Raw genomic sequence first — 12,790 nt, 5'->3', positions numbered from 1 at the left:
TTCCATTAGATGCAGATGTACATTTCAGTGTGTTTCTTTGTGTGTGTGTCTCTGTGTGTGTGTGTGTGGATACAGGTTAGGGAACGGAGAGATCGTTTAACCCTTTGTTGACCCGGCTCACTGAGAATGTGTCTTTCCAAACAAGCCGCATCAGGTTAGAGAACAGGTCCAAACTCAGGCAAATGATGATAATGTCAAATCAGCATTTATTCCTGAGAATCTAAACCACGACTGTTCTTCGCTTGATTAATCTTTTGACAACACACATTATTCTTATTATGCTACCTTGTCTTCCTCATCTCAACACAGAACATCTCACATCGAATAAAATAAATTGTTCTGTTGTTAAGCTCTTCTTATTTAATTTCAGTTACAAATAGTTATACATTATTCTGTCTGTATATATAATATTTAACTTCAGTTACTGCAATAGTTCTAAGTTATTCTGTCTGTATATATAACTTTTCATTTCAGTTACTGTAATAGTTATAAGTGATTCTGTCTGTATGTATCTTATGTTATCTATTGAGGATTCTTAACTGTTTTATTGTTTTTTATTGCTTATTTATAATACTCGTTTAAGATTTTTGCTCTCTGTATTTCCCACTGCGGGCCTAATAAGGATGATCTTACCTTATCTCATCATAAATTGATCTACCTCTGAATCTCAAAAGAACAAGAACTAACTCTATCATCGTCATGTATTGGAGAAGCAGTCAAAGCACCTGCTGCGGGGAACACCGGGTACAAAACGTGCTTCCGCTCCTTCCGAGACCAAAGATTTGACTTCTCACGGTGCGTCATTCCACCTCTGCTCTGCACACACGCGCGCGCACGCGTGGCCACGCCCACACGCCGAACAGCTCCTCGCAGGGGGAAAACCTCTTAATTGAACCCGCGGAGCAGCTGGCCGAGGGCCTTCCGGGACTCGCTCCTTCCTCCCCGCGTGTGACAACAGCCTCGTCGCTCGAGCTATGGCTGGTATGCCGGTGGCTCCGCGGGTGTGCTGGATGCCAGCGGGTGTGTCGGAGGATGTTTTTGTAAAGATCTCGTGTTGCAACAGCGAAGCGGTCACTTCCCTTCTGCGTGACACACGCGGTTGCACCTCGTTGGAGCGCGTGCGTCTTGAGAGAAGTCTCGGAGCATGGAAAGTTCTGGACGAGCAGAGCCATCAGCGTTGGGTCTCACACTGGTTCTTCATCCTAAGAATCTCACGTGTGGGTTCAAGCGCTGTTCTTGGCTTTAATATCGCCATAATTGTATTTGTAGTCATCATGACCGGGTTTGGTTTATACATAGTTATGCAGTGGCTCATCCAAAGTATGCACGCTATGATGGAGGCACAATAACATATCAAATATAGATGTATTTCTATTTGTTGTGGCATATACAGTATGGAGATCAGTGCCAGAGCCCTCTGCAGTACATCTTCTGACCAGGTCGGGTCACTAAAGAGTCCAGAGGGGGATTTCACAGGTTTAAAAAAAAAAATATTCTCCATCTCCACTCATTTGCTTTGCAGTTCCATATTTCTCTCGAGACACTCCTAGTAGTAATACATTATTCTCATCAGGGAAATTGTATCTACATTGGTCCCCCCCCCCCCATCCTCTTGTAATCCAATTAACGTAAATGAGGTCTCTCCCTGTGGGGCGAGGACCAGGTTAATTATGACATGGCGGTTTGTACAAGAGTAATTGTATATGAAGGGAATGCCTGAGGGAGGGGAGACAAATTTGATTAAAGAAAACAGGAACATGATGTACTTTTATCTAGTCCAATTAGAAATGGCTTTGTTTGGCCATGGTTCAAACTTCTTATAATGAAAGTTCAATAAAATTACTTGCCTGTTGGACAAACGATAACCGCTAATAAGAACTGTGTTGTTTTTACCTCGTGGAAATCCCTCATGGGGTTATGTATGTTAGACAGATGAAAAATAGAATCAAATCCTATTCATGCTAAGTCCTATACTTAATAAATACTTTATGGTTGTTGGATTTCCCCCAAAAAATCAGTCCATTTCTTTGAGGAAAATAACTGCGGGGACTGTAGGGGCCATTATGTGCATGTGTGTGTGTGTGTGTGTGTGTGTGTGTGTGTGTGTGTGTGTGTGTTTGCATGTGCTGTAGACTACATGTTGCACTCATACAAAGCCACATTGTCCAAACGCCTTAAAATGTCGTTAATATAATAGATAATATATAATAGAGTTATAAAATATGCTAAAACTTTCAGTCAGCAGCTGTTTCCTCAAATTCACAGTAGCTCGTGCAACATCTGTAAATTAAAGATAACATGTGCATTTGGGAAAAAAGTTACTTAACCAGACAAAAAGTGCAGAAAGGCAGGTGGAAAAAAACGACTTTATAAGAAATTGGGAGAATGACGACAAATAATGGGAGGACACAGTTTTTCTTTCTGACCGCAGTCCTGGTTTAAAAATCTAATTTCCTGTTTCCCAGGGAACTAAGTTGTGTTTTCCTGGGAAGTAATCAACTTACAGCCACAAGAAAGCGTGTGTGTGTGTGTGTGTGTTTGTGTGTAATGTTAAAGAATATTGATGCTGAAATTGTATTAATTTTGAGTGCCACAAAAACAGTTTCAATGAATGCGCCAGGTGGAAAACGAGGCATTGTATTTCTCGATGGTTGAGTATCATGCATGTGCACGTCTTTGTGCGTGTGTGATTCTTCTCAAAGCCCTCCCGCAATGACATCATCAAATGACCTTCATGAACATCCAATCTCAATGAATTGCTGCCCTACACTCCTCGGCTTGTGAAAGAGTGTAATGGGTGCAGCTGGGGTGATACACACTTACATACGTAAGAATCAATTGTTGACCCATATTTCCTCAACGCCGTCCTCACTTTATAAGTGTTGTACCTTAAAGGCACAGTGTGTGGGGTTTGGTGAAGAGGACCTGCTCCATATGAAGATATAAAGGGTTCATTCTGAACCTTTCAGCTGATTATACACTTATAAAAACATACTCGGAATATTATATTCCCGAATGGGACTGAAATTTTTTTCCATTTTACGTTCGGGATTTGAACTTCCTCCGGGCTCTTGCCTTACGAGACGGAGGCTGTTGTCAAATCTATTAACTCTATATGAAAAGAATGAATAAACCAGGGTTTTTAACACCGCCTATGTTTGCATTCATGGAATTCGAAGAGTTTCCACGTAGCATCTTAACCCTTCTGTTACCTTTAGGGTCAATTTGACCCCATTCAATGTTTCACGTCGGTGTTCTTTGGGGTCAATTTGACCCCAGGCTGTTTTTCACTGTGTCAAACATATAAGAAATATCAACTTTTTTATGTATTTAAAGGGCTATTTAGGTAGTCAACAAACAAACATAAAGTACCTCACACTTAAACTTGGGAAACAATATTAATTCTAATAATTTTCTGGAGGTTTTAATTGCTGGGGTCAAATTGACCCTGAGGGTAAAATATGTCAGTAAATATAAAGGTAACAGGAGGGTTAAATCCTTTTTGGTAACGTTTTCTGTTGAAATACTAAATGCCGGGCCTCTTTGTTGACGTTTTTAGTATAGCTCTGGGCTTCCCCTGGTGATCCCACGTGTAGCATCACAACGCCGTGAACACCGGGTGATTCCCTCAGGTCAAATCTGCAGGAATGTGGACTTATGGAGAGAATATGCATAAAGAGCTCCAAACGTCAGCGTGAAAGTCCTCGAGCGCTCGACAATGTGTGTGACAGCCATCATCAGCCCTTATTGACTTGGCAGGTGAGCTCATGGTGAGAACACATGTGCACCTGCGCGCCTGTCAGTGAAGCGGTCATTGATCTGTGCTGTTGCCGTTCCACCCGGGTCCCACGCCACCCTGCGCCTCCACTTGTGTGTGTTTGCATGTGAATGTGTGTTTGCATACGAGTGTTTGGTCTGATAACCATATCAGCTGTTATCAGATGCTTCGATGTGTGAAGTCGCTCTGCTCACTTTGAAGTGGGTCAACTGTTGAGAGAGTGTGTGTGTGTGAGTGTGTGTATGTGCATCATTATGATACAAATTCTCCGGGCATAAAAGGCCTTTTTATTATTGCCAGAATGAGAGACTGGCACTGTCCGGTTATTGTGTGTTTCTCTGTGCATGTGTGTGTGACAGACAGAGGTAGAAAGCGAGAGGTCGGTGCAGCCTGGTACCGCTGAAGCCCTATCTGTGTGTGTGTGTGTGTGAGAGAGAGAGAGAGAGAATGACAAAGACAGTCCCATTCAGTGTCATTACACAGTGTCACGCGTCCCCGCAGCTGATTTGAAGTCGTTTGGAAAAGGTCCATCCAAGTTAGAGCCAGGAAGGGTCAAGGAATTGCGCGGCGTCGTGGCGTCGGACGTTTACGATCCGAATACGTTGATTTGCTGAATGCAAAACGGCACGTAGCGGGAGACACTTAATGAGCCCATAAGTTCAGGGTGTTCACGTTAATGCTCACAGTAAAACAATGTTTACATCTCCACCATGGGTGGTGAACTAATGTGGGCTGGTCTGAGGCATCAAACGCTCCTGAAAACGATATCCACTCCGGCCCTGTTGTTAATAGCCTCCGTACACAAATGAAACCAAAAGCCTGTGTTGCAGGTCTTGTGAGTGTTTCGCAATACTGTTGACAGGCAAGTTAAACTGTGACTTGAAGAGCAGAAGCAGCGCAACACCCCTGGAGGGTTTTATTTACAGGTACGGGCTCGACAGCTCAGGGTTTAGCTTCCACATAAAGAAACACACACAATACTCAATTATTAAGACGACTTAATGAAGCACCGGCCTATGGAGGACTCAAAATGACTTAAGTATAAATAAATAAATAAATGAATGCATGAATAAATACAAGAATAAATAAATAAATGCTTAAATAAATGTATAAATAAATAAATAAATGCTTAAATAAATGTATAAATAAATAAATAAATACAAGAATACATGTATAAATACAGAAATAAATACAGAAATACAAGAATAAATAAATAAATGCTTAAATAAATGTATAAATAAATAAATAAATGCTTAAATAAATGTATAAATAAATACAAGAATACATGTATAAATACAGAAATTAATAAATATAAGTTATAACTCAACAGGACATCATTAAATAAATGTATTTCTACATTTCTGTATTTCTTCATTTATTTATATCTCTATTTCTGTGTTCACACGTATTTCTTCATTTATTTATGTATGACATTTACGTGTCCGTATATTCAAATGAGCTGGGGGGTCCGAACCTCATTGTTGAACAGGATTGGTCAAGTCAGGGACCAAGACAGAAGCAATCGATCCCTAGCACTTGGATCTGTAGACGAACAGCGTTTATTATGCATTCTTGTCTGTACATTCTAAATACTACTGTTGTTGAGTCACGGAATGTAATTTAAGGATGTTTTCAGCCGTGAAGTTAGTAGTTTAAGCATCAAATCTGTGGTCGATTTATCGAGATTCAGCCTAATAAGGATATGCGACGGAGATTTGAGGTCCTGCTCGCGGGACCTCTAAGCTCCGGGCGCTCAGCGCGCTGTGTGGCCGCCGAGAGAAGCCTGATCTCGGCAGGACTTTTTGAAATGCTCCGCTGGCTCTGACGTCTCCGTAGCGGCAAAACATGAGATATAATTAGGTTTTGGAGGATCTAAAGAGCACAACGAGTTTATTATTTCCTAAAAGATAACGTTACGTCAATTTGACTGAGGGTTAAGATTCATAACTTCATATTGTAGCGACCCTGGGTCAGGAAAGCTACGAGACGTTGTATATTTATTATCGTTTATTCGTAGCCTACGCCAAACAACAGTGAACACCGCAACACATTCTACTCCACTGTAAAGTATTTTACAGTGAATAATTGGAGTAAATTCATGCGCAAGAACAGTTGATGTGGTGACGTCACAAGACCAGAAAGACCGTCCTGCGTCCTCGAGAGTCTGGACTCCCAAAACCAGACTCCCAAGACCAGACTCCAAAAGAACACGAGTCTGTACTCAGTGTTCTTGGAATTGATAAACGGCTGAAGTCAAAAAGCTGTCTAGGCTAACTTCTGCTAACGGTGAGCTGAGCGAGTCAACTTCAGCTTCATGTGCCAGGCAGAAGTAGTAGAGCACAACACACCAGGTGCATCACACTCCTGTGACCAATCATGCTTGAGACAGAGGTTCGGACCGCCCCAGCTCATTTGAATATACGGACACGTAAATGTCACACATAAATAAATGAAGAAATACGTGTGGACACATAAATAGAGAAATACATATATGAAGAAATACAGAAATGCAGAAATATATTTATTTAAAGATGTCTTGTTGATTTATAACATATTCATTCATTCCTGTATTTATTTATACATTTATTTAAGCATTTATTTATTCATTTATACATTTATTTAAGCATTTATTTATTTATTCTTGTATTTATTCATGCATTCATTTATTTATTTATTTATACTTAAGTCATTTTAAGTCCTCCATATCACTTGTAATGTTTCTGCTCAAATGATCCACCGTGCGGTGCTGAGACGTTGAGAGACGGCCGAGGTGTAATTCTGGAAAACCACAAAGACAAAATAACTTCTCGGACAGCGTAAGCTGAAAGTTCCTGGAAGCTTGTTGATGCAAATGTTTCAAAAACAACAATCAAGACAAAAGAAGGGGAAAGGCAGACGTTCCTGCTTCTAAGCTGGAGGAAAAAATAAAAATAAAAGTTGCAGTTAAAAAATAAAATGCAGAAATGAGATGCAGAAATTGATTGATATTAGGGCTGCAACAACGAATCGATAAAATCGATAAAAATCGATTATTAAAATAGTTGGCAACGAATTTCATTATCGATTCGTTGTGTCGCGCGATTATTACGGCGCTCAATAAGTCACGGAGTGTAAACAAAGTAGATTTGAGCGCAGAGCGGCGCAGGAGAAACCAGAGTGGAGGGAGAGACGGAACGCTGCGTTGTGAGAGCCAATCAGCGCTGAGCTGCTCCGCTGTTGATGAATCTAATTGGCTGCTGCTGCTCACGTGGCGCTGGAAGCGGAAGTCCTTCACGTAGTCGGAGACATTCACGGAGCTAAGTGCGCCTCCGGGTGACGTTATGAACCCCGACACCAGGGCGCTACATGTCACGACGTGTGGCATTTCCACAAGAGTATAACGTAGAGAACATGGTTATTTATTCCGTGGCAGATGGCTGAAAATATTTTTCCATGGAGAAAGGCAACGGAGATAAGCCACGCCCCCTCACCGTATGAGGCGTTTAACCCATAAATAGCCAACTCAGGAGAGTAAAGCTGTCAGTCTGTTTGTGACGGGTTCATCCACATGCTGACCAGTGAACAGGTTCATACACATGCTGACCAGTGGATCTCCAGGACCTTTCCATGACTTTAAACCAAATTTTCATGATTAAACATTTAATGAAAACTCTGTGTAGACATGAACAAGTGAGAAGATGTAGTATTTAAAATAACAATGAGAATTCCAAAGCATACCGTATATATACCGTGTAAATTAACATTTGAATAAAACAAATTTGCATTACTTTTCCAAATATTTTGGGATTTTATTTTTTTCAATTACTTTTCTAGGCCTGCTAATAGCCATTTAAAATAAATAAAGGGTTGAAAATTACAGTGTTTTTGTTTTTTTATCCGATTAATCGATTAATCGATAAAATAATCAACAGATTAATCGATTATCAAAATAATCGTTAGTTGCAGCCCTAATTGATATCCTTGAATATTGTTCAATTAAAGGCAAGAGCAAACAGAAAAGTCTTCAATCTGGATTAACCCTTGTGTTGCCTTCGGGTCATATTGACCCGAAGGCGACAGGAGGGTGAAACATTGAATCGGGTCAAATTGACCCGAAGGCAACACAAGGGTTAAAGGAGCTGAGGGTCTCTGAGGGTCTCTGAGGAGTCTCTGAGGGTCTCTGAGGGTCTCTGAGGGTCTCTAAGGGTCTCAGCACTTTCGCATATCACAAGATTGGGCATTGAATTATGAACATTGAATGGCATGAACATGTTGGCATGTGCATGGATATAATATGAAAATTGACGGTAAAAAGAAAAGAAGATGTTTTTTTTTTGACTGACCTTGATGACTTGACCCCGTCGATCCCAAAGTCTAATCAAATGGTCCCCGGATAATAACCAATCATCCCACCAAATTTCATGCGGTTCGGTTTACAACTTTTTTTGTTACGCGAATAACACGCATACAAATAAATAAATAAATACACAGCGATCAAAACATAACCTTCCGCATTTTCAATGCGAAGGTAATAACAGCAATAACAACATCATAGAGGGAGATTACATAACATTAAGAAAAAAACACAAAAATAAACACAACTAACATCACAGGTGAAAAGCAGATTAAAATAAATGTGTTTTAGGGGCAGTTTTGAAAGTGGAGAGTGAATTTATTGCCGCTGCTTTTTAATTATGTCAAGTGTTCGCAGAAAGCCACGAGCCTGGCTGCAATTTCATTACGTGCGATAGATGTGAGCGATACATTTGTTATAACCAGTGGCGGTTCGTCCATAGGGGGCGCTAGGGCGCCGCCCCTCTTAAAATTTGGAGATGAAAAAAAAAGAAGAAGAAGAAAGAAAAAAAAATTCTGTCAAAAAACATTATATGCCAAATCATTTAAATAGTAAATATACCGTGTTGACGCGCTAAATGTGTGTGGGAGACCGTAAGCCCCTGTCAACAACCACTTAAGTTAATGTGAAAAAATATAATATATCGCCATTATCACGGAGAGAAGCCCCACCTCATTTTCGAGGCGCTGGTCTAACGTGTGTACGGCATCGATACAACATTTCAGTCGTTTTGGCAATGACCGGCTTCACATTGGCGGATGAAACCGAATCTTGGGGCGCACAAATGTGCGCACGCGATTGGATTATTCGGCAGATCAGAGACCCGTATGTTCCCTCAGCCCATAGAGCAGTGTTGCCAGGTCCGCGGTTTTCCTGCGGAATCGGGCCACTTTTGAAGTGTTGCGGGTTGAATTTTGTGTCCTTGGTTCGGGTAGACCTATTTTGCATGCAAATTACATGAATATCTTTAAATAAAAATCCATATTTTAAATGAAATAATTTATTCATACCCAAATCCTACCAAACTGACTCCAGATCAGCACGTACACACATTTTATTTATGATAATATACTGTATCTAATTACACAAGGCCATTTTAGGACCTAGGTGAAATAACTTATGGGAAAACTGCTTTTAATGCTGGCAAACTAAACATATGTTGTTACTTTGTAGATATTACAATACATTTGGCAATGATAGCAATGCTGTTGGACTTTAAAAGCAGTGTATATGGTTTGGCACGGGCATATTTTGAGTTCTGATATTGGGCTGGTTTTGGGCTGGTTGTGTCACACAGACCTGGCAACCCTGCTGCCCAGAGCTCCACGGAGGTACGCGAGCAACATAGCTAGCAGAAGCTTTATGTTAGCATGGCGTCGGCGACTGAAAACTCTGGTATCTCTACACCAAACACCTTTCAATCGACGGTCAGATATTGACAAGAAGAGGCTGAAAGAGTTGGGACCCGAACATCCGGATTTAAAAATTGTGCAGCAAAGCGCTGACCGCGGGAGGACGTACACCCGGAGGTGCTCCTCAAGCCTATATGCTAACCGGAGCTGATTAGCTGAATGCTCCATGAGTAATTCGTTTTTTGTTTCCCCTGTCTGTTTTCCAAAGTCCTGGGACGGAAACTCTCTGGACTACAACGGGGTGAGGGATCTACAGAGCTTCAGACAAGTGTAAAGCACGAATCTTGCCGAAGTTATCTAGCTAAGAACATGGAGCTAACTCGCTAACAGCATGAAGCTAACCCTGTTTGCAGACCGAACTGGCATCGAAAACACAACGAAGAAGTTCTGAAAAACAGACACATTACCTCCAGAATAATGGAAACAGGCTGGTTACAGACATGATTGACTTTAACCAGAGTTATTGAGAAGTTTGACCACTTTAAAGAGAGGAGGCTACTTTTCTTTACATATAGTGGGTCTACTCTGTCAAACAGTTAGAAATGCACTCTGTCATTTCTTGTTTTCAATGTATTGTATTTTATTTTTGTTTGTTGTTCAAAGATATTATTGAGTGTTTGTGAATTTTATTTTAATGAGCTATTTTTATTTAGCGTTATTTTTAAAAATCTGTTTCCTGCGGAAATTGCTTTCCATCTGTTGCACTTCCTGCTCCTGAGTTCGTCTTTCCGTCACAATGGTTTTATATTGCAGAGGGTGAGTTCAGTGAAAAACGATTTTGCACTATTTTGGCTATATTCTTTAATAAAAATTAACCGTTTATGTTACATACAGTAATGGAATGTTAATACGATCCCGGCGTCCAGCTGTCGTGTCATTTAGACTGTCAAAATATACGCTTGGTGGCGGTTTCATTGAGCCACTTTCTAGCTCATGTAGTTATTTATTTTGTCCATTAGGGGTCTCTGTTTTCCCCTTGTATGTTACATGTCATGGTTTTTGATGAGAATTGTTATTATTTAGATTTAATGTGGTCCTGTCTTCCATGGACAATGTTTTTTTTATTGCTGAGGGAAGTGGAAGTGCAGAGACAGATCAGAAGGCAAATGTGTGTGTTCTGTTGTCTTCTGCAGAATAAATGAGTGCTGGGAAAATCCACCATCTGAGCCGACTTCTTCCATGCCCGTTCCACATCAGTTACATCTGCTCTGAACCTCTTTCATGTGAGGGTGAAACTCTTTTATTTTGCAAACCTCTGAAACCCAATCCAATGTTCCTTAAAGCTGCTCTGAACCTCTCATGCCCAAAGTTACAGTGTGTTGATAGTTGTTATTGGACAGTGTTGAGCACGCTGTGTTCTTGAAATAAAGCTTTGTTTTTTACAATATTCTACTCAAAACCTCTCTTCTCATTGTTGAGTGATATTTAAACCACTGCGCCCCCCCCAAAAAAAATGTCACCAGCCGCCACTGGTTATAACTCCAGTAACCCCTGTGCGATGCCCCTACATGGGTCTTTACTGTGGGACAAAGGTTTGCTCTGTGTGTGTGTGTGTGTCTTATGTTCTCGTACACTTAACCTAATGAAATTCCTGCCATCGAGGTGATCATTTTGAGGATTATGAGCTTGCAGTGTTGTGTTTAATCACTGTTGACAACCTCCTTCCCCTTCAGGACACTGTGTGCGCGTATTTGAACAAGAGAAAGAGGAAAGGAAAGACTCTTTAAACTTTAAACTGCATAGAGGTAACTCAAGGAATTCCCGTGTAAATGTGTTTCATGTGTGTCATGTGTGTGTCCGTTGTGGAGTGTATGTTCCGTCCACGCTGGCAGGTAACTTGTGGCTCTCCCTGTCGTTCTCTCCTCAGAGCCAACAGACGCACATTTCTATTCCTCCTCCCTTTTACAAACATCCATTCACCCTTTTAATCGAATCTTTCAGAACATTTGTATATTCCTCTTCCGGTCTCACACTAATGTGTCCAGCACGTTTCCAATCCTGCTGGTTCATGTCGGCCTGCGCTTGTTTTACACTTCCTGCTGTATTCACAGGTGGGCGGAGTCACTTCACTGACTTGATTACAGCAACGTACAAAGCATATATACTACCATTCAAAAGTTTGGGGTCACTTAGAAATGTCTTTATTTTTCAAAGAAAAGCACTGTTTTTTCAATAAAGATAACATTAATCAGAAATACACTCTATACATTGTTAATGTGGTAAATGACTATTCTAGGTGGAAACGTCTGGTTTCTAATGAAATATCTCCAGAGGTGTATAGAGGCCCATTTCCATCAACGATCACTCCAGTGTTCTAATGGTACATTGTGTTTGCTAATCGCCTTAGAAGACTAATGTCTGATTAGAAAACCCTTGTGCAATTATGTTAGCACAGCTGAAAACAGTTATGCTGGTGATATAAGCTATACAACTGGCCTTCCTTTGAGCTTGAAGTTTGAAGAACAAAATGAATACTTCAAATATTAATCATTATTTCTAACCTTGTCAATGTCTTCACTACATTTTATATTCATTTGATAAATAAAAGTGTGATTTTTCATGGAAGACACAAAATTGTCTGGGTGACCCCAAACTTTTGAACGGTAGTGTATTTCCCTCGCCTGTAGCGCGGCGTGCAGATAGTGTTTGACTTCATGTGTCCAGGCTTTGAGATATCCGTCTCCAACACTCCTGACCTCGGTTGGCCGGGCTCCGATGCACATGGCGTCTTTGGGCCCCTGTTCCAGAGCCCGGGGGTCTCTGTTTTAGAGAGCTGTAAACTCCTAACAGAGGAGCCTCAGTGCTTTTTACGAGAAGACGGCTGACCTCAGTTAACTTAACAGAAATACAGTAGAATGTTTTTGTTGAGCAAACATGCACAAATAGACACACGTTGGCAACTTGGCGTGCGTCGGTTTGGTCCTTCAAACCGAGTGAGAGAGAGGGCCCGGACTCATTTTAAACACAGTATTTGCCTGTTTGATGGTTCATTTTGTTTTCCATTTTTACAACCTAAATTCAGTGGATGTTGAGAATAGTGGTAGAAATAGACAGGCTGGAAGAGTGGGAAGAGAGAGAGTGTGTGTGTGTGCGTGTGTGTGAGGGGGGGGGGGGGGATAAGGGGGGAACCAGGATGGGGTGAATAAGCCGTTTGTTTGTCCCTCGCCCACCCCACCCCCCCCTGGCCTTGCCTGGTGCCTGGTGCCTGGCGTCCAGGGTCATTTCTTGTCATAACGACCACTGCCATCCTCGCATTAGCACGTTCCA

The sequence above is a fragment of the Pseudoliparis swirei genome, chromosome 10 (assembly GCF_029220125.1).
Source record: "Pseudoliparis swirei isolate HS2019 ecotype Mariana Trench chromosome 10, NWPU_hadal_v1, whole genome shotgun sequence".
NCBI lineage: Eukaryota > Metazoa > Chordata > Actinopteri > Perciformes > Liparidae > Pseudoliparis > Pseudoliparis swirei.
Note: the sequence above shows the minus strand (reverse complement) of the source record.